The 25622-nt window shown below is 41.5% G+C and overlaps 1 long non-coding RNA gene across 1 annotated transcript; it reads left to right on the forward strand.

The window, feature by feature from the left end:
- Positions 1-1008: 1008 nt before the first annotated feature.
- Positions 1009-25200, forward strand: LOC116510929. Its single transcript, XR_004255699.1, has 4 exons — positions 1009-1129; positions 1472-1597; positions 21487-21585; positions 23225-25200. It is a non-coding gene; the product is annotated as an uncharacterized LOC116510929 (long non-coding RNA).
- The last annotated feature ends 422 nt before the right edge of the window (positions 25201-25622 follow it).

The following is a 25622-nucleotide window of genomic DNA, read 5'->3' on the forward strand; positions in this document are numbered from 1 at the left end:
GCTTGGACAGTACTTCACTGAGATAATATGAACAGGAAGCAGCTGATCGTTTTCTTCCACAAAATAAAATCCAAACTTCAACTAATCTTTACTGTAATTTTGATTTGGTGCCAGTTTTAATTTCTTCAGTGGCGGTTCCTTTGCTGAATCACTTTCCCTTTGCACTGAAAAACAAATTTATCCATATTTATTAATATACACCACTACCTTGGGCTCAAGTCACACACAGTGGTAGCGAAACTGAATAACCGGAAAGGAGAAAAATGACATGGCACATGGCAAGGAGGAACCCAGTGGCATGTTGTGGTTGATAAAGCGTAGGTGGGTAGGGGTGGAGCCGACTTATCAGCCCAGAATAGACACTTTGACCTTGAAGTTTCCTGCCTTTTCTTATATGTACTATTTTAAGCGCAACAGGAAACGGTGAGTCATGGGTTGAAAACCTTTCGCCTCCTTCATGGAAAATATGGAGCCAAATCCACAGATAGTCTTTCCAATCCAATGAATAATACATGATGACTCATGCATTTGACTGTGTTTCACATTCAAAACACTGAGAAAAGTGTAATGGTATTTTCTTGCCTTGGACAATGTCGCATGCCACCTGCCAGGTGCCAAAGTACCACCAGTGGTATGCATATCACCGGTTGAAAAGCACTGTTTCAGCTTATTAAGAAGCAGCTTGTAGTCTACTTTGTCAAGTGCCTTACTGAAATCTATGTATATTATATCCATTGCATTTCACTGGTCTACTAATTTAGTTATTTCATCAAAGAATGAAATAAGATTTGTTTGGCATGAACTGTTTTTGACAAATCCATGTTAGTTTCTGGTTATGACTTTGTTTGCCTGTGTGTATTTGCAGATTTGTAGTTTGATGATATTTTCCAGAATTTTTCCAAGTATTGAGGCCAGGCTGATTGGTTTGTAGTTTCCTCCCTCCCTTTTTTTTCTTTTTGGAGGTGGGAATCACATCAGCTCTTTTCCAGTCGTCTGGTCATTCCCCAGTGCTCCAGGATCTTTGAAAGATATGGTACAGTGGTTCTGAGATCCCATCTGCCAGCTCCTTCAGAACTCTGGAATGTAATTTGTCAGGTCCTGGTAATTTGATCTCGTCGAGAGTGGACAGGTATTTTTTTACCATTTTCTTTCTCATTTTAATTTGTATTCCTAGTCTGTGTTTTACGATTCTATTTTTGGTAGGTTGGTTTGTATTTATTTATTTATTTTTGCATGAAGATCGACGCAAAGAATGAATTCAGCAGCTCTGCTTTCTCCCTACTGCCCGTTGCTTCCTTGCCATCTTAATGGAATGGATGGAATCTTATGAGATCATTTTAAACCAAATGGACAAAACATGTATTGCAGGAAATGTTACTGCTTACATAAAGTTAGTAATGTATTCAGTGAATGTGTGCTGAAATGCAGTGCCACACAAATAGATGTTATTTATCTTCTACATTCTCTCAAGAACTACTCAACCCTCGAGAACAGATTTTGAAAAGATTCTTGAAGAGGAAAGCAGAAAAGATTTGCAGTTTCTTTGAGAAAAAGGCATCTGGCAACAGAAAAATTAGACTGGATTTCACCCACAGAGGTAAGGTAACTTCTAAAAGTGTTGCCTATGTTGTACTGTAGTTAAGTATTAGACTGATTTATATTGTGAATTATGTGGTTCTTCACCACAAAGGTTAGTGGATAGTGTTGCTTGAGTATGCCAAGAGTTGGAATGAATTGTCAGCGGACGTACAATTTCCTTTACTAATGGATTTATAGAAACGCCTGTCAAGGCTGGTGAGAAAAGTAATAATAAATAATTATTAGTTATCCCTCGTGGTGCTTATATATGATTTATTAAATTGTGCGAATTAATTTTCAGTATTACTATCATTCTTCAATATATCAAATGGGGAATCCTTAGGATTCTCTTTTCCTTCATCCTGAATTTCAAGACCGGGAATTAATGGGAGCTGATGTCTGAAGCTGTATTTTAGAGATTTCCCCCCACAAATCAACACACATTCAAGGAGTGCAAATAATTTTTACTTTCTGTTTAGTATGCCAGTCAGCCAAGTTCTTAACTATGTGAGTTGGGATTTAGAACTCACCTTGGCCATTATTCACTAGTTAATCTTAGTCCCACCATTATCATTTACCTGCCAGCATTCAATCACAAAATGATGTACATATTTCTTATCCACCACACATGCAGATAACAATAAGATACAGAAGGATGTAGGTCTCTGACAACTTTCACACTTGGAAGAGAAGGGATCAGTAGCAATTAGATTACTTGTCATTCCTTGCTAAATTTTGCTGTTTTTTTAATCCAAGCTAAACCATGACTTATTTTTATATCTGTTTAATATATAGCACCAAGCCCAAGACAATCATTTAGAAACCCCAATGGCTACAATCATACAAATTAATTGTTGGCAATTATTCTCCTTGTGACACTCTATAGAAATGAAAATTGGGCTTTGGAAAAACAAAATAGAAAATGATTGACATTGGAGAAGATGCCTGAGAATAATAGGGATAGCCAAGAAAATAAATAGATCAAAGAACAAAGAACAAATAAATCTGCTGATGTGAAATGACTAGGTTCTAAAACCAGGTTTTGGTAACATTACTGTATGAGGACATCTAAATTTCTTGAGAAGTCTGTAATGATAGGAAAGTAGAAGAAAAGAGAAGAGGATGTGCTTTAGTAAGATAGATGGAATTGATTATAATGGGTTTACTGATGAAAGATTTGAGGGCTGGATAGGGCATTGGTTAATCTGGATAAATCCTAAAAATTGATACCAGTCTGATGTCACATAATCCAAAACCAAGCAAATTACACTATTTGCTGTTGTGGCCCCAGCAGGATCCGGTTGAGCTGCTGATGGACTCGGATAGCGAGGAACCATATGAGTCTGCCAGGGAAGATGTGGAGGACCCTGGGCAGGGTTCAGACTCAGAGCAGGGACCAGTGAAGCTGGTTGGCCACAAGGAGAAGCCTGAGGCATGGAGCAGTGGGGAGGAGACAAGACAGTTTGTGCCTGACGCAAGGTTAAGAAGGGTAGAAAAACGGAAGCAGGAGCTCCGGAGGCAGACTTAGAGATGATAATTAAGCCCAGGTGGTTGTGTCTCGGCACCTCCCAAGAGACTATATAAGTGGAGAAGTTGGGAAGGGACATTTGCAGGACACAACCATTTGAAACAGTATTGGAAAACTCTGTCTGTCTTGTATCCGTGCCTGTTGTATTTTGGGTTGCTGCCAACTATTCTTGTATGTGAGTCTTGTCTGGGCCTTCAGTCAAAGGAGTCGATAATTCCGTGATGAAAGAGTGGCAAACAGCCAAGCCTATGTCTGGGTGATTCGCAGGCTGGAGGGGGGGGCAGAACAGTTTGTGTCCTGCCGCATACAAAACGAAAGCTACATTGAGCCACCATGGAACAGCTCCGTGCTGACAACGCTCAACTGGCACAGCAGCTGGCTTTGCTGGCTGGCCAGATCAACGCGCTAATCCACCTGTGCCTCCAGATAGACGCCCAGTTGCAGAGGCAGGGGCCTCACCGTGTGTCCCAGGAGACCAGTGGGGTGCTGCCAAACCCCGCTTGTCGCGAACTGAGATGGATAGACGGCGCATAGGAGGGTTGTGTTTTTATTGCGGGGATCTTGGACATCTGGCCACAGTTTGCCCCAAGAAGAGTAGGGTGCCTGCGAGGTCTGGGGCCTACCCCTCAGTTCCAGAACAACTTGGTAGGAAACAGGCAGAGCCTAATCTGAGGGAGACCTTAGGTCGGGGGCACACTTAAACAGAGATTGACGGCCCTCTCCGGCACAAGATCTTGGCAGCACGCATTCTCCTGTCTAGTAGTCTGTTGGGGATTCCAGCCCATGCCTTGATTGATTCCAGGGCTGCCACGAACTTCATGGACGAAGTGTTTGTGACCAAGTACGCCGTCCCTCTGTGTCCGGTGGACCCACCGATGCTGGTTGAGACCATTGACACTTGGGTCCTGTCGGGGCCTATCAAGGCTCCTCAGGGATCACGAGGAGGCCATCCAGTTTTACATTGCTTCGGGCCTGTATTTCCCCATGGTCCTGGGCTTGGCTTGGCTGCGGGTGCACGACCCTTAGGTTTATTGGTCCCAGAACCTGGTGACATTCCCGTCCCTGCAATGTGTCAACTACACCCATCACATCTGTGCAGGCCAGGTGCTCAGTTCGCCCAGGAGATCCTTGCTGCCAGACTTAGCGGAGTTCACAGACGTCTTCAGTGAGCAGAGGCGGACCAACTGCCGCCGCACCGGTCTTATGACTGCCCCATTGACTTGGTACCAGACGCAAAGCTCCCTGTGGGTCACCTGTACTCCATGTCCAAACCAGAGTTGGCTGCATTGTGGGACTTTCTGGACAAGAACCTCGCCCGGGGTTTTATCCGGCCCTCGTCTTTGCCACTTTCTGCCCCAGTCTTGTTCATCAAATTGCAGGGACGGGTACCTGAGACTCTGTTGCGATTATTGTCACTTGAATGTCATCACGGTTCACAACCGTTAACCACTGCCCCTGATTCCTGATTCCTGAGTTGTTGGAGCGGCTCCGGGAAGCGATGAAACTGGACTTGCGTAGCGCTTATAACCTGGTCTCAGTCTGGGGGGGAAGAAAGTGATATTTCACTTGGGGCCCACAGAACAACATGCGTTGGAGGCCCTAAAGCACGCCTTCACGAAGGAGCCAATCCTGAGGCACCCTGATCCCCATCGTCCATTTGTGGTGGAGGCGGACACGTCTGACATCTTGGTGGGCGCAGTATTACTGCAGGCTCACGCCCCTGGTGGTACCCTTTTCCCTTGCACTTTCTTCTTGCGGAAACTCAGTCCTTCCGAGCGCAATTACACCATCTTTCTGTCAAACAATTGACAGTGTGTTCTGGTGTTATAGCTACTTAAGGTTAGACCAAGATGTTTTTCCCCAGTAATTTTTGCATCATGATATTTTCAATGCAAGGTCTCAGTGAACAGATAGAGTTAACTTATTTGTATTACCTTGCTTTTTACCAGTGTGTTCACAGGACAGAACCAATACAATATATGTTATACATATTAATGTTAATCTTTATGACAGACTGTTTTATTTTTATAGTCTATTGTATCCGTTGGATCAAGAATTAGTGAAATTTAAAATTGTGAATCTGGAAGATCTTCTAGCTATGGTACAGAACTAAATAACATGTTCCTAGTCTCTTTCTCATAGCTCTTGTCTAGTAGCTTCCAGGGTACTGTTGTTTTAAATTGCAGGAAGCAGATTTGCTAGTGGTCCATGTTTACTGTAAATATTAAATTGATTATAAAAGGCCACAATTTTTCATGCTACTGCATAAATCAAAATCTTTTTCTTCCCAGACTTATTTTTATCCAAGCAAATAGTCTTGTCTAGTCGGTTTGATGACAATTGTACATTTCTGCCTTCTAATAGGTAATCCTTAAAATAGCAGTTGTCTGCTGTAGTGGAATTATTATCTGCTTTAAATGTCAGCTCTGTGAACTACACAATCCTATGATGGCAGTTTCCATTGAAGAAATCTGTTACATATTCCGTACTAGCACAGATGTGGGTGGCAAGACAAAATATCAGATATCATTATGCTCATCACTGTTTATTGGGAAAGGCTTGTGAAATCCTTTAAAACTGAAATCAGTCAAATGGGAATGGCAGGGCTGTCTTTGCTTGACAGCAAGGAAAAGATTTAATACCACACCATGGAAAAATTGAAATTCAGGTCTTAGCTTTCTGAAAGCACAGGACTAAATTGATGACTATAGAGCAGAAGCTTCTTATACCTGCCAACTTTGGCAAACCCAACAAACATAGAAAGAGACTTCATGCACACTCATCAATTGGCAACCATCACAACAAGTAATGACTTACAAGTGTGAATAAATCACAGATTTTATGGCTCTGATGCCACCTGGAATATAATGTTTTTTGTTAATGGGGTTAAATCAATATACTTGGTTATCATTCACTAATCATGACTTTGGTGGCAGTAATTACAATAAAGGCAATTATTATATCACTTTCTGCCACTTACCCCAAAACCCTCTAATGTTCAATTTACACGCATTTTAATTTTCTACAAATCGGCTCCACTTACACCTTTCCATTGTGTAAAATACACAAATCCCTGTAATCTTATCCCCAAGGATAGTTAAGCACCCCAAGGATGAGTGTGCATGAAACATCTGTATCATCTAGAACAGTGCTGTCAAACTCCCTGCCCACGGGCTGGATGTGTCACGTGCTGGCCACACCCATGGTGAAGGGCAAAAAAGTCCTGATATGTTACATGACACCACTGTGATGACATGCATTTGACACTCCTGATCTAGAATAATGCCAAAGTTATTAGGTAAATTAGCTAATTAGCTGTCAACCTATGGTATTGATTAGTACTGATAACTTTGACTGGGAATACCTAAACTAGTAATGATATCACAGGGAAGGAGTCTATGACAACTCACCATGGCCAACTCGCCACTGCCAACTTGCCACGGGACAGCTCACCACAGGAAAAGAGTTACACTAATACTGAAGAAATAGTGGAATAGACTCATGAAAGAAAGGATGCCAAAGGAGAGACAAAATGAAATGTGAATGACAAAAATTAAAACATTATTTAAAACATTATTTTAAATAATTAAATTGAATTCTTGAATTATCCTGCAGTGACTTGGCCATCATGAGTTGGCCATGGTGGCAACTTGGCCATGGTGAGTTGGCTGTGGCAAATTGTTCCGTTCCGCAGGGACAGCCTACGACAACTCGGCATGGCCATGGTGACTTGACTGTGGCAAGTTGTCCCATTCCGCAGGGAAGTGACTGAAGATGGTAGAGTGCATCCATCAGCTGATCCATTCATGGTACATGCTCAGAAAAGATGGCAAATTATTTAGTATGGTAGTAAGAGTTTCCTGCCTGTCTTAGCTAGGATTCCAGTAATCTTTCCAAAAGCAAACTGAAATACACATACCCTGTGGGCAAATTATAATTAGGCACATCTCTTGAATGGTACAGAATAGTTACATTCAGCACAAAAGTGGTATGTGAGAAGAAGAAGGGGGCCATATAAAAGGAAAGCAGTAACTGAACAGCATAGATACGTTTATTTAACTGAAAAAAAAATGTGGGAACCAATGGTTTGTTAATTTCCTATCTGAGTTTATCTATTGCTTGTTTTAAATGTATTTACCTAAACATGGTTCCACATTGTGATCAGTGCTTAATGACAATCTCAGATGTGGACCATGAACTGATGACATAATAAGCCTAATAAGAAATAGCCAACTTTCTAAATTAATTTACTAGGCATGGTTATTATCTGAATAAAATATACAACTCATATTGAATTCAACAGCAGAAAGGGAAAATATAAACAGCAGCATTGTTGAAACAGCAGATTATTTATGGTATTTCATGTTGACAATATTCATTTTTAACTGTTGATAAGAGAGTGTAGATAGCAAGATACAATGCAAGATATCAAAGCAACATTGAATGTAAAGGATGCCTCTATGCTTCTTAAAATAAAAGAAAAAACATTCTAAGTAAATGCTTAGAATTATCATATCTGCTTTGTTCAAATTATCATAGCTGCTTTGGAAGAAAGCTCCAGAGCACTTTATTCTTGTATCCTGCCTGCACTTTATCATTGATGCCCTTATCACCAAATTATCCAGCACTGTTTTAAGGCCCTCTATTAAGCCCTAGCTCTAAGAGTCCTAGGAATATAAGTATTCTTAGATAATAAAACAGTTCTTGTTTTCCTTTTACACATATGTAAAGATAAAGGTTCCTCTCGCATATATGTGCCAGTCGTTCCCAACACTAGGGGGCAGTGCTCATCTCCATTTCAAAGCCGAAGAGCCAGCGCTGTCTGAAGATGTCTCCGTGGTCATGTCACTGGCATGACTCAACGCCAAAGTTGCACAGAAAACTGTTACCTTCCCACCAAAGGTGTTCCTATTTTTCTACTTTCATTTTTACATGCTTTTGAACTGCTAGGTTGACAGAAGCTGGGACAAGTAACTAGAGCTTATACACATATAAATACAAAAACTCTGAGAAGTATTATGTCAAAGCATCCAAGTCATAATGAATATTCATTTGCTTGCGTTCTCAAGACCTGTTTCTGGGATCAGTATAAAAGATACCTTTCCATACCAATATGTTCCTCACCAAGGTTAATGCTAAGAAAATTGTTTGTGTTTTTATAGTGCATTGATCCACAAAGTAGCCGGTCACATTTTAGCCGAGGGCATTGTACAAATTCAGATTATAGGATTAAATTATGGTTGTGTCTATCATATGAACTGATAAAATTGGATTAATCCATGCATAAATACAAATTTGAACACAATTTCAGGGTGGATTGGTAGAGGTGCACCCTAATTCACATAAAGATGAATTTTGCAACTGTTACACTTATTCTAAATCTGATTAAGGAAATTTCACCAATATTAGTATGGTGCAATCAAACAATGTAACTGCATAGCTACTTCTTCCAAATAATTTAGCCTTAAACCACAAGCACATGACTGTTCCAATATAACTATGAATAAGCTTACTGTACAACTATATTGATTATCTCTATGTAGTTGGTATGAAGTTAACCCAGTAAAAATTAAGATACATATTTTAACTCCTGTACGTTATTTCACATTGATAAATTTATGGTACAAAGGTTCAGTATCTTTTAAATCTTCTTCAATATCTATAACATCTGGATTGTGTTTCCTTCAAAACACGGAACATTCATCTGCTCTTGAAGGTCATGTGGCAATCAAATCTTTAACTGCACTTTTCAGTCATAATAGATTTTTTTAAAAGTGATGGGGGCATCTTAGTGTACTGACATTTTAAGACAGAAAGTACATGAAATGCTAATAAAAAATTAGTAAAGAGAAATGAAGCACCAAACTGGGAGAAAAAAAAACATTAAAAAGCCTAGCTTTCGATGTATACACAGCAAAGACTCATCTTCTGCAGTCTCATCAACACTTGACATGGATGATTCTGCGTCTAACCATGTTTGGTGCAAATCATGATAGTTAGTGGGCTTCTACACTTTTTAAAAATCTTCTCCATCTTTTGATTTGCGAAAAAAGAGTTGTAACCTTTTTTTTTTTTTGCTGTGAAACACAAGCGCATTCTGTTCTGCAAGAATGGCTGAAGAACAATGCGCAACATTATTTCAGTCTAAGTTAGTGCTACGACAAAATAGGATAGTCCCCTGAATAATTCCTTTGAAAGGAGAAGTGAGGTGTAAATACAAATTCCTTTCGAAAAAAATATCACCTGAGTTTCATTGCATGAGACTAACTTTTTAACTATATTTTTAACCGTGTTAACCATTAAAAACTAGATCAGCTGTAGTTGTGTGTGGGGAATTCCAGTTACAAGTCTTATTATCCATATACTGTACTTTTCCATTTTCAATTTACTTTTCCATTTTCATTTACAACCCACTTGACAGCATTATAGACTGTGCTAATAATTACAGATTGTTTTAGAACAGGATGTTACAGTGACATACAGAATGGATACTTATATTTAGGGAACCACTTGCCATTGTTTTCCTTTTTTGGTTAATAGACAACTGCCAATCAAACTGTGCTGCAGAAGACATTTGCTAGTTTTTCCTATGCCATCAGCTGCTAACCCCTACCCTCATCTATGAAAAAGAACACATTTTGACCAGTGGTGGGATTCAAAATTTTTTACTATCAGTTCTGTGGGTGTGGCTTGGTGGGCATAGCATGTCATGGCTTGGTGGGTGTGGCTTGGTTGGACATGGTTTGGTGGGCGAAGGCAGGTGAAGGCAGGTGAAGGATACTATAAAATCCTCATTCCCTCCCCACTCCAGGGGAAGGTTACTGCAAAATCCCCATTTCCTCCTGATCAGCTGGGACTTGGGAGGCAGAGAATAGATGGGCGCAGGGGACAGTCAGAGATGGTATTTACGGTTCTCCGAACTATTCAAAATTTCCACTACCAATTTTCCACAACTGGTCGCAACCTGTTGAATACCACCTCTGATTTTGACCCTTCTAGGAATTAAACATTGCAGCATGTTAGTATATCAAACTTTATATGCCATGCATCCTGCATTTGGGCTTCTTTCTGAGGATGCCAGTACAGTGAAAAAACAGGTGGGAGGCTCAACATGCCAAGCAAATCCTCCAATACATTTCCGTGTGCACAAGGCAGCATCATGTTCTTACCACTGCAATGATATTTTGCTTTGGCAAAATGTGTTTTTCCCATCTGCAAGAAATGCCAATTGCAGCCTAGCTGGCACTATTTCTTTTAAGGGTCTATGGAGACTCTCAATCTTTCAGGTCATAGTTGTCCTAAGGGTGCTTTTCAAAAGGCAACTGGACTTTCCTGGGTTTTTTTCCCTTGAAAATGTGTTGCTTCTCATCCAAGAAGCTGCTTCTTCAGAACTGAAAAAGCCTGGATGAGAAGTGAAATGTTTCCAAGGAAAAAGAAAACCAATAAATTCCAGCTGCCTTTTGAAAATCACCTTTGGGTCATATTGCATCTAAGTTGGTCAAACTGGGAGAACCTCTAGATGTCAATAAGGAGTTTGTGATTTCTGCACAATTTGCTGTCCTCTGAAAGCCCTAGCTTAGCTTTGTTGCACATTCCTCATTAAAGGAGAGGAACTTTGAAGGATCTACCCCTCTTTTTGGAAGACCTTAGCATATGTTTCTGTAAGGGAATGGCTGATTAGGCATAGGAAGGTCTTGTCTTGTCAGACATTCTGTAATAAACACACACACACACACACATATCACTTTGGTCTTTACTTTCCACATCCTCTGTGGTTCCACCTTCAGGCTCTGGTACTTCTCCAGATTTTTTATACTTTTTTTCTGAAGTTGTTGTTACTTAGCACTGCTACATCTTTAACTACCACCATATTTTGATCCTTGCCTACTATCACTGGTTGATTGATTAACAGATTAACAGAGTTGGAAGGAACCTTTAGGTCATCTAGTCCAATCCCCTGCTCAAGCAGAAAACCATACACCATATCTGACAAATGGCAGTCCAATCTCTTCTTGAAAGTCCCAAGTGATGAAGCCCCCACAACTTCCAAAGGCAAGCTGTTTCACTGGTTGATTGTTCTCACTGTCAGAAAATTCCTCCTTATTTCTAGTTTGAATCTCTCCTTCATCAGTTTCCATCCATTATTCCTTGTCCAGCCTTCAGATGCTTTGGAAAATAGTGTGACCTCCTCCTCTCTGTGGCAGCCCCTCAAATATTGGAACACTGTTATCGTGTCTCCCCTTTACTAGACTAGCCATGTCCAGTTCCTGTAACCGTTCTTCAAATGTTTTAGTCTCCAGTCCCCTAATCATCATGGTTGCTCTTCTCGGCACTCTTTCTAGAGTTGCAACATCTTTTTTAAAGTGGGGTGACCAAAACTGGATACAGTACTCTAGGTGTGGTCTTACTAGGGCTTTATACAGTGATATTGGTACCTCACTTGATCTTGATTGTATCCGGTATTGATTGGCCAGTACCTGCCTGAATCTGGGAGTCCCGTGGGATCTTAGTAGTGTTATTCTCCATCACCTTCTGTAGATCTTCCATCTGGACTTGGGAAGATCTAGCTTATGCACTGCAGAAGTTCCTATACAGAATGCCAGCTACTTGGTTATGTCATTCATTGTATGCTGTTCCCACCTGCATCTTACATTCTGCCACTATCTGTGTTGGACTGTCTCTGACGCCTCCCTGCATAGTCTACCTCATTTCCTGAGCAGAGTGGTAGATCTTGCTTCTGTATATCTGGTGCTTAGTGACTGTTCTTGTAGTGACTGTTTCTCAGTGTTGTCTTTTAGTCCAGCCCTTTCCAGCCACTGTTAAATTTACTAACGTCTGCTACCTCAACTATCTGTCAATGGTGCTTTCCATGTAGGGTCTTGTCTTTCCATGGCATTTCCTCTTCTTGATTTTCTTCCATATCACCTGCTGCCTTGGGAATTCTCTCAGCACTGATCTTTGGGTGACATCTTGCTGACGTATTCATGAATACTGTGGTTTACATTCAGGACAGTAGTTTTGGCGCTCACCAGATCCTGCCTGCCTTCTTTCCAACTGGTATACAGTCTCTGAGGATAGAACCTCTATATACTCCGAGAGGCTTCTCAGTCTTCACATTGGCAAGTTCCAGATTCTCCTTTGGCCAGCTCACAATACTGGAGGTACATGTTCATGACATGGATCTTGTTTTTCCAATTGAGGTGGCTCTTCAAGATCTGCCTTATCTTTTGTAGGCCCATGGGTAATACTACTTTCCTTGCCTCTTCATCTGGTTCCTTTGTGATTATGGGGATACTAAAGTGTACATAGCCATATGTTTGCTATGTGGCCTGCTGGTAGTTTCATCCCACTATCTTTCAGCTTCAGATGTTGCCTACACACACAGTTGTTCTTCTGGATCCTGTTGAGTCCAAGATATAATATGTAGTTGGTTTAAGAGCAGTTGTAAGAGCAGTTTCAATTTCAGTAGGTTGAAGTGTGTAGGAGATGACAAGAACGGAGTCAAGCGGGTCCTGAGTTTGGAGTCCCTTCATACCCATAAGACATCTAAGTCCAGCATTCCTTGAATTTTGTTGACCCTTATCTACCACCAATCTGCCTTGATCATTAGTAATTCACATTCTTGTAGAGAGATAGCATGAAATAAATTTATATTCATTTGAACAACCCAGCTTCACGATTTCTTGCATCTGACATTAGTTATTTCTCTGTTAGTGTGGATAGATGCAGGTCCTCTGTCTATCTATTGTTCCCCCATACATTTACTATATCCCCAGTCATTAGATCTACTGTGGTAGTAGTATTCCATCAATTCCACGTTCTCTAGTTTCATGCATGTAAGGTTTGTTCTAGTAGTCCATTTATTGTCAGATTGTTCTGGTTCTACAACATCGGACATGACCCTTGTTAATCTGTGTAAAAGGTTCCCCTCATGCATATGAGCTAGCCTTTCCTGACTCTAGGGGGCGGTACTCATCTCTGTTTCAAAGCCAAAAAGCCAGCATTGTCTGAAGACGTCTCCATGGTCATGTGGCTGGCATGACTAAATGCCGAGGATGCACAGAAAGCTGTTACCTTCCCACCAAAGGTGGTTCCTATTTTTCTACTTGCATTTTTATGCGTTTTTGAACTGCTAGGTTGGCAGAATCTGGGACAGGTAACAGGAACTCACTCCGTTCCTTGGGCGCTAGGGATTAGAACCGCTGAACTGCTGACCTTTCTGATCGACAAGCTCAGCGTCTTAGCCACTTAGCCACCGCGCGTCCCTTTAATCTGTGTAACATCCGAACCAGCAACACTCTCCTAGATCAGAGTATCCCAACCTTTCTGGCTTTCTGGACCAACTGGTGGGGGAGAAGGGATGGCTACACCTGAGCAGCGGGCAAGTGTGCACACAACTCCATTTGCACGAGTGGTGAGTATGTGTGCCCAATGTTCATGCAAATGGAGCCTAAATGCCACACTTGCCTGCTTCTTCTGCAAATGAAGATACAGACGCTCCCCTGCCACTTCCGCGGCCTGGTTCCGAAAGGCTTGAGGCCTGGTAGTAGGCTGCAGCCTGGGAGTTAAGGACCCCTCTCCTAGATCATGACTGATTCATATTTGAGATAGGCAGATGAAACATTAGTGGATATTTCCCAAGAACCATTTCTGTAAAGAACTATAGCTACCTGCCAGGATTTGAACTCAGATATCCAATGTCAAAAGCAGCATCCTGATATGTCTATCTACATCCCTCCATTCCTCCAACCACAATCATGCAGGCAAGCAGGCATTCTGTATTATTCTGAGGCATTTGCAGGATGGCATAAACCAGATTTAAGGTCTTGTTAATCTCCAGTCATGGGTTTTTAGAGCTCTATGCCTGTCAACTTTCAGTGGTAGGTTTTCTGCCTATAGGTGTCAGAATACAGTTCTTGTCAATGCTAACTCATTTTTCCTTAATTAAAATGTCTGGTTCTGTTGTCATTGACTTCTGTTTGTGACATTCCCTGGGCAATGGTTCAAGTATGTCTAAACAGAAAGATAATACAAATATAAAACAGTGCAGCGTTTGTACAATGAAGAGGAAGTTGAAACAGCAAGGCGTTGAGGTCTGTAAATATTTTTCATGCCATAAAACCCACATTTTATAATTTGCACAATGTTAAAGTGACGGCAAATAGATTGAAAATGCTCTTACTTTTATCACAGTATTTAGAAATAGCTTTTTTGCATGCACCTAATAGCATATTAACATTTCACAGATGTTGATCTCATATTCTAATTCATAATTTTGCCCACATTTTGAAAATCAAAGCCCAGGATTTTTTTTCCAAAAAGCTCTTCCGATACAGGATCCATGACAAAAATATGGTCAACAGCAAAAGTTAATTTAAGTAAGCCAATAATTTTTTTAAAACATATTCTTATTCCCACTCCCCCCTTCTCTCTCACACACACACACATCATCACTTCATCCTGTGACGAGAAGAAATAGAAACCAGGCTTAGAGAAAGCAGATATTTTATTGCTTGCTGCTTAAAGAATGATGATTTGGGAGAAAGGCTGGGTTCAAACATTATGTTAAGATTATCAAACATTATGTTAAGATTATCAAATGGATGCCATGATATCTTCATCATCCTCATATATTTGAGAAAACCCCAAAAATTAAATTAAAAATACTTTCAAAATAACAATGGCAGCCTTGCAATATTTTCACAAGAACACCAACCTCTCCCAAAATTTCAGTATTTACAGGTAGTTCGTCCTTAACAATGTTCTGTTTAGCATCTATTCAAAGTTATGATGCTGCTGAATAAATAACTCTATGAGCAGTCTTCAGATTTGCAATTATAGCTGCAATCCCATGGTCACATGAACAACAGAAGGGTGATTCACATCCAATTGGGCTTTATGACTGTTACAGTATCCCATATCATCTGATCGCCATTTGCAACTTTCACAGCTGGCTTCTGACAAGCTGAGTTAACAGAGAAGCCAGCAGTAAAATCGGAAAACCCAGATGCCTTGCTTAACAACCTGGGCTGATTTGCTTAACAATTGCTGCCGAAGTTGGGCAGGCTCATTGTGGTATCAATGTCTTGCTTAATAATTACATTGCTTAGTGACACAGTTTCCAGTTCCAATTGTTAAGGGTGTCAAACTTGATTGTGCCACGTGATGTATTGCAATGTATCGTTATGTTTTTTGCCTTTGCAGTGGCGAGGTAGGCGTGGCTTATGTGTGACACATCTGGCCTGTGGCCACCAGTTTGACACCCCAGGTTAAGGACAACAACTATTCCAGAACTAGGCCTGTACTTGCATTGGCATAAAAGTGAAAAGAGATCATGTAAATCTAAGAGAGCTGTGGTGTTCCAACTACCTTTCCCATCCTTGTTCATTTATTGTCTGGCATGATTTGATTTTAAATTCATCTTATGTTGTATTGTTGTTCTCTCTAGGTTCCAAATTAATTACTTTGTCATTTGTTCTGGCATCTTCTGCAGCATACCGCTCAAATCAATGAGATAATAAGCCTGTACATCTTCTTGCTTCCCTTCCTGAGCTGCAGCAATATAACCCACCCCCCAAGGCTGCTTGCTCCATGGTGGCTGATTTCCATTTATTTTATTAAGCTAGCAAGATGCTTCTTATTAGAATCTCCCAACAGAATTTGAGAAAATACTTTGAATCTGTGGGGACATTTGTTGATTTACCCCAAGTCTCAGAAGGACTGTGGTACAGCTGTAGATATGTGAACCCAACCATTACAGTTGGCACACCATGTTTTATGGCTTACTGCTATATGTAAATGAAGTCAGAGCAAATCATAAGTTAGTGCACTATGAGATCTTGCCTACATAATGCAGACTTTAAGTGGAATTCATGAACTAATAGATTGAATGGTAGCAATTGAGATGGTTGTGGTGGATGCTAGTTTGGAGGTCTTCCCTATATTAAAACACACTATAAATTAAACACCAGACACTGCATGAGATACAAAGTTAAGAGACTTATTTCCACCAACCTCTTTTTTAATTACACACTGTTTTCAAGGGTCTAGGACAGTGATGGCGGACCTATGACACGCGTGTCAGTGCTGACACGCGTAGCCATTTGGGGTGACACGCACAGGATTTCATGCGATTCATCCTCGGCTCCTGCACGGCCGCCGAGGATGAAAGAATCTGTGCTGGAGGAACGGGGGGGCGGGACGTGTGATCTCCCCCGCCCACACTCACTTACTGTATCGCCGCCGCCCCTTTCTGAGCGGAGGGGCTGCTGGTAAGGCGTGCGTGCCATGCGCACACACGTCATCAGCGCGACGAGGGAGGACCCGCAGGAGAGGAGCGCGGGAACAGTGCGCGCCTCTCTCCAGTCAGGCCGGCACAGAGAGTCTACTCCTGGTTAGTTAAAGAATTTGCCCTCCCCCTCACTTATCTCAGTTCACGGCAGGACTGTGGAGTCTGCTGCTTCCAGCTCCACGTCCTCATCAACATGCCGCTCCGGCCCGCCCCCGCTATGAATATTCATATTCTTCGCCCTCGCGTCACTAGGAATATTCATAGCAGGGGCGGGCTGGAGCGGCATGTTGATGAGGACGTGGAGCTGGAAGCAGCCGACTCCACAGCCCTGGTTCACGGCACCCCAAACAAGTTCAATAATATCAAGGGCAACATACGAAATCGACTGATGAACAAAGAAGTTACTAAGCAGGTATGTTAAATAATTTGTTTTTGGTTTATTAAATACAATTATATATTGCAATTATACATTTTTGTAGTTTAAACTATAAATTGCGCAAAATTATGTTTTTGTCGAAGTGACACACAACGCGAGTTATGCTCGATTTTTTGCCGATTTTTGACACACCACGCCAAAAAGGTTGCCCATCACTGGTCTAGGACGTTTAGGTGCTGAGCCTTGGCAGTGCCCGCTTTGCTCCCAGCTAACCACCACTGCCGAACCACTGCAGACTTTCCACCTCTGATGGTTGTCTGTCAGCAATTGTTCACTTCCAGTGGCCCCTCCTGGCCCTCCACCCCCGGCCCTTCATCTCGGCCCTGATCCAGGTGTTTTGCTGCACTGGACAATTAGCTGTCAGCCAATCAAACAATGGGCAACAGTGATGGCATGGGGAGGCAGTGCACAATTAGTAGTGGGTGGATGGAATTGGCTGTGGGGGACAGCGCACGGTCGGCAGCAAGCAGTGAGAGGCAAAGCATGGCAGCAGGCTGTGGGGGGGAGGGCAGTGGGAGGGTTGCCAATTTTTTTACTACCAGTTCAGGGGTGCTTCCCCACGTGCACAATGCTTCTGCACATGTGCAGAAGTGTCCGGGTGGGTGGGCGGAACCTCCTGCCACCGCTACTGCCTGTTCTCCCAATCCAGGCCGAACCGGGAGGAACCCTTCTCTGGAGGAGGGGATATCTGATAGTGCTTTCAGATTTGAGATCCACTGTCTGAGAGGGAAGGATGGGGGTGGGGAGGAGGGTGCCCCCTCCTCCCTGCTCAAGCTGCTGTCTCTGCAGTTCAAAAGACAGCACAGCTTTAATACTGTCCAATAAATGATTTGAAAAGAAGGACTGGGAAGGAGACAGTTCTTGTCAGCAGCAGAAATATCAGTTACTGTGCAAAACTGTTTGATCTGGGATAAAGGTTTTCACTGCATAGAGAGGAAGCAAAGACTCCCGCCAGCAGACAGACAGAGCCACAACCCACAGCTCACCACTCATCCCCCAACAGCCCTCACATCGCCTTGCTCACCTGCTGCCAATTGCATGTGCACCCCCAGCCCCTGCGATCACCTTGCCTGCCTGCCACCGATCACATGCTGCCTCCACAGTGTCTGCAATTGCCCCGTCCACTGACAATCATGCACTAACCCCGCCCCCAGCACCATTGTTGCTCCCCATCACTGGATTGTCAGCAAAACACCCAGGTCAAACCATGCCTCAGGGACTGGGCAGAGCTGGAGGGCCAGGTGGCCATTAGCAGTAGATAATCACTGGGAGTTGGTTGGGTGCAAAGTGGGTAGGACTAAGGGCCGGTGCCTAAACATCCAATTCTAGTTTTCAGACAACAAAGTCAACCACATGGCTTGAGAATGGGAGAATGACAATACTAGCATTCTCATTAACTGGACTCGTTTTTTGTTTAGCATGTGCACCAATCGCATATTAACAGGAGAAAGATCCTGGTGCAATCCCTTTTCTCCCTGGCTAGTTTTCTGGGTGATTGATTGATTGATTGATTGATTGAAGCCTCTCCTACCTCTTCTCTGAAATGAATCCTCAGGATGTGCTACTTTTCCACTGTATTGTGTTTAAGCTGACCTGTGAAAGCTGTATTATGAAGATACTGGATTGATAGCCATGGAAAATTACAAGGCCTTTTGTGTATCTTTTGGTATGTTAGAATGCAGAAACAAATGGATCTGAAAGAAGGGCATTTTTACTACCTTGCTGCAATCAAAGGCTTGTCTCCTTCAGCCTGAGAACAGAATGTTTTGCGTCAAAAAAATGAACAACATTAACTAAACAGGCTGCCAATATTCCTTCACAGTTGACTGCTCTGGTATTTTATTTAAACATACACACTGAGCACTGTGGATGACATGGCCGGCTTATGAAGGATTACTGATTAATGAGTGACAATGCAGATACATGCTAGCAGAGCTTTCTATTAATGCTAGAGATCTCCAATGAGCTAAATTTGGTCAGCAGCATTGATTTTGTCAAATAAGCTAGCAGAATCCGTGTGCTGGAAAGTCTGCAGTTCTCCATCAAGAGATAAACAAAAGTTAACTTAAGTGGCATCGAGAGCCTAAAGGGAAATTATAATAAATAATGGTTGGAGCTTTGTTTGTTGCTTGTATGCCTGCTAAAAAAAGAGCTAAAAGCTTTCTAGCCTTGAGAAGTCAGCAAATTCTTCCAGCCGCTTGAAAGTCTGTGAGCAAAATATGTCAAGAGTGGAAGATAAATTTTACTTCAGACTTTTAATCAATCTACATCTTTTGATCGCAGTGAATCATTAATTGACCTCGTAAACTCTAATTAGTGGAAAGATTTAAAATATAGCAAGTGAATATAAATACATAACAAATACATGAATGTTGCATAGTTGCTGCATACATATAAATGCAGATATTATACATATGTATACTTCATATTTGTCACAAACGCACACATACAGAATACATATATACATAATATGAAATCAAGACGAAATGGTCTGTGAACTTGTCACCTTTCTGTTGCTTCTGCAGCAGAGGTGGTTTTCAGTAGGTTCTGACCAGTTCTGGAGAACTGATAGCGGAAAGTTTGAGTAGTTTGGAGAACCCGTAAATACCACCTCTGACTGGCCCCACTCCCATCTATTCTCTGCCTCCTGAGTTCCAGCTGATCGGGAGGGAATGGGGATTTTGCAATAACCTTCCCTGGAGTGAGGAAGGAATGGAGATTTTACAGTATCTTTCTCCCTGCCATGCCCACTAAGCCACACCCACCACGCCGCGCCCACCAAGCCACACCCACAGAACCAGTAGTAAAATAATTTGAATCCCAGCACTGTTCTGCAGGCATTTTCAGCTCCCTGAAAAGGGGGTAATGTAATGGGAAGTGTTGGAGAAAAAGCAATTCCCAATTTACTCTCATTCAAAATCTGCTTATTGAAGCAAAGCTCAGGGTCAGTTGCATGCATTTGATCACAAAGCACATGTTTTGCGTGTTGAATTTTGGGAATCAATCCCTGACATTAACTGGGCATGTCTTTTTGAAATATATTTTGTTTAGGCTGCTTGGACTGCGAGTGCTATTAAGTATGGTCCTATCCTTTAATAATAACAATAATAATAATAATAATGAGGGTGTGCACAGAATGCAGAATGCCTTTCCTCTCTCACAAGTAATTGCAGCCATAATGTCACGTATGGAACTGAAATAAAGAGATCCAAGGCCAGAGTCATTTCCCTGAACTACAGTCCTCTTTTTGGAACTAGGCTGTTAGTCTATACTAGGATATCTAATTATGGGTTACCATGGCACAATCTGAAAAGGCTTGCCGTCTCCCAAAGGTTTACCAGCTGAATTTGAAGATTGTTAAAATATCTGAATCACCACTCCTTTCATAATCGGTCCTATCCTCTCCCTTCACTAAACCCTTTTGTGATCTGGGAATTCCACAAGCCCCCAGCAAAAATTTAAGCGGTGCCTGTAGAGGAACATCTGTCTCTTAGCAGCATTGCTCACATTCCTGACTGTGGGCTCCCTGCAGACTTTTTAGCTTCTCTGCATGCTCCTTCCTGAACTACTTACATCCTGGTTATTATTTCTCAGGCCTCTCCAGAACATTTTCCTTCATCCTTCTGTTTTCTGCCTCAAATCTCCCATCTTTTTAGTCTGAGGCGTTTCTGATCGAGAGGGCAAAGATATGCAGTTCATGTCTCTTCCCAAGGTTTGATGAACAGATGGAATTTCATAAAATATGGGATGTACTCCACTAGCAAAGACACTGGAGGAAAAGTCATAGTATTATTGCATTTCCCCTTTTATGGCTGTGACCATCTGGCTGAGGCTCCATCTACAGCTCTTCCAGGATTCCTTACCTAAGCCACACTATTTGCACATGGTACACAAGTCATGTCTTGGCCCTCAGCCAATAGTGAAGCAAGTCTGATGCGCCATTGCAGTTAATTTGCTTTGCAAGTGTTGTGTGTTAAAGCTAAATTTAGCTTTAACTAAATTCGCTAAAGCTAAATTCTAAATTTGTAGATAGTTGCAACCATGCAATTTCTAATGTCTAAGATAAAAGTTCCCCTTGCACATATGTGCTAGTTGTTCCCAACTCCAGGGGGCAGTACTCATCTCCGTTTCTAAACTGAAGAGCCAGTGCTGTTCAAAGACGTCTCCATGGTCATGTAGCCGGCATTACTAAATGCCGAATGCGCATGGAATGTTGTTACCTTCCCATCAAAGTGGTCCCTATTTTTCTACTTGCATTTTTACATGCTTTTTAACTGCTAGGTTGGCAGAAGCTGGGACAAGTAATGGGAGCTCACTCCGTTACGCGGCACTAGGGATTCTAACTGCCAAACTGCCAACCTTTCTGATTGACAAGCTCAGCATCTTAGCCACTGAGCCACCGCGTTCCTCTAATGTCTAAGCAAGTATAAAAAATGTGCATCTTTCTAGAATCTATCATGAATTTGGAAAGTAACCAGTTGTTATATGAAAGCCTGAACTGCAGTCAGGTTTCTTCTATCCCCTACCTCGATTGTTCTTTTCAATACCTAAGTCTGAGTTTTCCTTTGAAGGGTGTCTTTTTGTAGTTTAGTGGTATGAAAACATGCTTAAAAATGTTGACGATTTACATAATGAGATTTTCTATTTGTTTAGTCTTCTGCATCAATTGGATATAGATCTGCTAAACGTTTTGATGAAGAGATGAATATGAACGGACTTGTAATCAACAATTTGAGACCCATCTTTGCAAAGGTAAAGTCAACCTAATTCAGTAAGAATGACTTCGCAATAGAAGTGCATGGCATTGAACTATAAATTGTGCATCCCCAACTATGCCAGATTTATATTTTATGTTGAATTTTACCTGTGTTTATCCTTTGATGCAGGAATATGTATTTAAAGTAAGCTCAAACAGACAGGCTTTCCTTACGTGCAGGTTGTGTGCTGAATGCAGATGGAGCCTGTCACATTCAGTTGCCTCCAGCTGTTGTTTCTTTGTCTGCCCAACCTAAGACCAGAGATGAAAAAAATTCAATGATCTTTGTCAAAAGAGGCCATACTGGCCTTCCATAGAGATCCTATGCAACAGACTTCCATCAGTCTCTGTTATGCATACAAAAGATGTGCTTGCAACAGCATAACTATTACTATGGATTAATTCAGAAGCTGGGTCTTAGACTGTAATACAGTGAAGGGAGAAAAACACTTATTCGCCCTGCTATCAAATAACTTTGGGATTCAATTATCTCTCATGCAATAGATAGTCTCTTCCCCACCATCTGCAAATGAGTGATATACTGTCCACTGTATAACATGATATAATCCCATACAATTTTTCCTCCTTTGAACTCTATTCCATGCTAACAAGATATTCACTATGTGTTGTTTGCAAAGAAAGATAATTAATGTCCATGAAAATAAAGATGCATTTTCTGAGTTTGCAAACTCAGAAAATGTATTTTTGTTTTCATGAACATTAATTATCTTTCTTTATCACTCAGTACAGGTAGTCCTCAAATTTGCCTGTAATGGAGCCTGCCCATCATGGTCATAACTCATGATGGCCGTAAAGTGTAGGCAAGTCTGACCAACTGATTTGATATGTAACTGATCTGATTTTTTGCAGCAGTGAATGCGGTGGTCATAAAGCGAATGCGGTGGTCGTTAAGTGCATGTTGCAGTCATTTGGGCCAGTTCCCCCCCCCCATGGAAGTAAATGCTGACTTTTGGCAAAACTGCCTGAAATGTGGTCACATAAACCATAAACCATTAATGCAGCTCCGTTGTCAAGAGCTTAATGTGTGGCCACCTGACTACATGGATGGAACTTTGAATCCAGGTTGTAAGTACCCCTCCAGGAGATCCACTGGAGCTTTGAATGGTCATTAAGACACATAGTGGTAAGTTGAGGACTACCTGTATTATGCTAGGAAAAGAGGTATGTCTGATTCATCTACTGGAAGAGGTACAAGTAGAGCAGTGGTGGGTGGCAGGCGGTACGCCCCGGTACGGGCTGACCACTGCCTGCCCAGAGCACCGGGTACCATTCTGGTACGGTGCTCCGGAGGGCCCACCTGCCCGCCCTTGCTCCTTACCTGTCTTTAAACTCTGGCGCTTCCACGCATGAGCACGTTGGAGCGTTGCGGAGGCGTTGCTGGATGGTTAGACGCATGCGCGCACTGCGCACGTTCATGTGGAGGATGCCGGGCCCCGTTGCAACCGTACCGGTTGCAACAGGATCCGGAACCCACCACTGAACTAGAGCCATATAAAAATCATTTGACTGCCAACATGCATACCCAAGTTCGTAAGATTGCATGGACATGATATAAGACTTTCAGAGGATGGAGAGAAAATTGACTTTTTAAAGCTGTAATTTTCCATATTACAGACGATGACCAGTACTGAGATAGACGGCTTGAATTACAATGGAGCACACCATTGGAAAACTGGGCTGGGAACAGATCATCTGCAGATAATTTATCTGTGCTAAGAGTCAGCAGAGGCTTCCTGGCACATAATCAAAGCAGAAAGCGAATTTAATTGCAACTTATTATGTATGTATATGTATCGATTTACATGTATGCTTTATGATGATGAGTGTCTTTGGGTTAAGTCCCTAAGGTGAAGAACACTGTAATTTACTTAAGAGAAAGCATGCATTGTCAAGGTAGCTCCAACAATTGAGTTGACCAGGGGAATCTTTGATGCATTTAATGCTTTCAGACCTTATTATGGAAGACATGATAGAATCTCATGAGATCAGCTTGGAGGAGCCTTCTCTACCCTTCCTTTGCCACCTCTGCTTGCCCGTCATCATACTCTTGCTATTTCCCAGGGTGCAGCATGCCGGCTTTTTGCTAGTTTGTTTACAGTTTTGTTTTTGTATTATTAGCTGGCAGGAATGAGGGCAGATGGCAGCAGGTGGTTACAGCTGAGCTGTCACACTGTGCTTTAGCTGGAATGCAAAAAGCTGCAGAGATCTGCTGCCTAGTGTACAGATACTGGACTGTGGCCAGCATCTTCTCAGTACAATTTTTCTTTAAAAAAAAAAAAAAGGCCTCCAGAGCGTACATTACATTTTAAAATGTCAGGAACAACTTTTCTCCCCCAAGTATGCAAGCAAAAAAGCACAATTCCCCCCAAGCTCTGTAGATGTACACAGGCAATGCATATAAATGTAAACCAGGTGTAGAAAGAACATAGAAGGCTAAACAATATTATGTGCCTGAGTCTTGCAAAATCAGTGGAAAATTATGTGCAATGCTTGATGGTGCATTGTACAAAGAGAATATGGTATTATGATATTTTTTTTCTTTTCTCGGTGTATTTTTCATCTTCAGTAATGTTACACAACAGATTTTCCAGAAAACTACATTGTTGTATAAACGTGAAAGAAGCAGAAATTGTATAATGTGCAGTTCTTCAAAGGGAATTATTGAAGTAATTGGTATTTCATTAATTTTTAAAAATGTTGCTTGGATTATTTCTGTGTTCTGTCTTCCATAGAATGGAAAGATATGAGGTTGGTAGATGTTTTCACCACCAAGGAAAACCAATAGACACATAAAAGACCAAAGGAAGCATACTTAATTTTTTTCTACATCAGTGCTGTTCACGGTGTATATCATGAAGTCCTTTCTTTTATTAGTGTATTTTTAGAGCATGACATAAACAAATCTGGAATGGTCTGTAATTTTTTTTCAAATTTATGGCATAAAAGTTGTTACACATGGAGAAGGGATGTGGCTGCCATTAATTTTGCTCCCAGCATGCAGGGAAGGCATATGGGATGGGTTTCTGTTGGTGTTACTGCCGGTTTGGTGCACGATTTGCACGCTCCATGTGCATGTACAGTTGCCTGTAAATAGGTCTGTGCATAGACAGAACATTAAAAATGTCAAAAAAAAAAAAAAAAAACCATGCTGCAGCGACCAGGGAAAGTTTGGAGGCGTGGCGAGCCTGCTGTCCCTACTGGTTCAGCAACCCAGTCGCAATTTCCACTACTGGTTCACCCAAACTGGTGCAAACCGGTAGCAACCCACCTCTGAGGAGCATCTGTCCAAAACATAATGCTTACCCTTCCATGTACCTTTTATTTTACGTAACAAAACTAGATTTTCAGTATAAAGAAGGAATAATGGTAGCTGCTATGTCATTATCCATATACAAAATCCCTTAAACCTGTACCCATCCTGCAATATTCCACTGTAGATTCTTGAATACAAAGAATCTAAAAAATATGTATCAGATTACATATGAAAAAGAAAGATCTTAAAGTAGAATAAACTCAAGAATATTAAAAGAAAAACATTCACACTAGAATATAAGCCAAGTTCATTCTCCTAAATGTAGCACTACAAAGTCTCAACTATATATAGATGCATGTTGAAGAGCAGATGCCTCTAATTTGGTAAATGTTGGTAAACAAATATGAGTGCTGAAAATCTTAGGCAAATTATATGGGAATCTGAAAATTCAAAAGCAATATCAGTGAACATTCAACTATGTCAAAAGTGCCTGTCTCACAAAATGGAAGGTACTAGATCTTTATGAGCATTCCTAGACTTCTAGATAATTTTAAATACTTTCAATTAATGTATTTGGTGAACTGGGTGGAGTTAGAGGCATCTCATAAAGTGTACAGGAAATCTTTGTTTTATCACTATTTTTATTTAACCTTTATATTCAGTGGCTGGAAAAACTGTGATGTCATGAATATGGTCTGACCTAAGCATAGTATAAATACTACACCATAAATATGGTCTGATCTAACCATAGTACACACA

This window comes from Thamnophis elegans, chromosome 7, assembly GCF_009769535.1.
Source record: "Thamnophis elegans isolate rThaEle1 chromosome 7, rThaEle1.pri, whole genome shotgun sequence".
Classification (NCBI taxonomy): domain Eukaryota; kingdom Metazoa; phylum Chordata; class Lepidosauria; order Squamata; family Colubridae; genus Thamnophis; species Thamnophis elegans.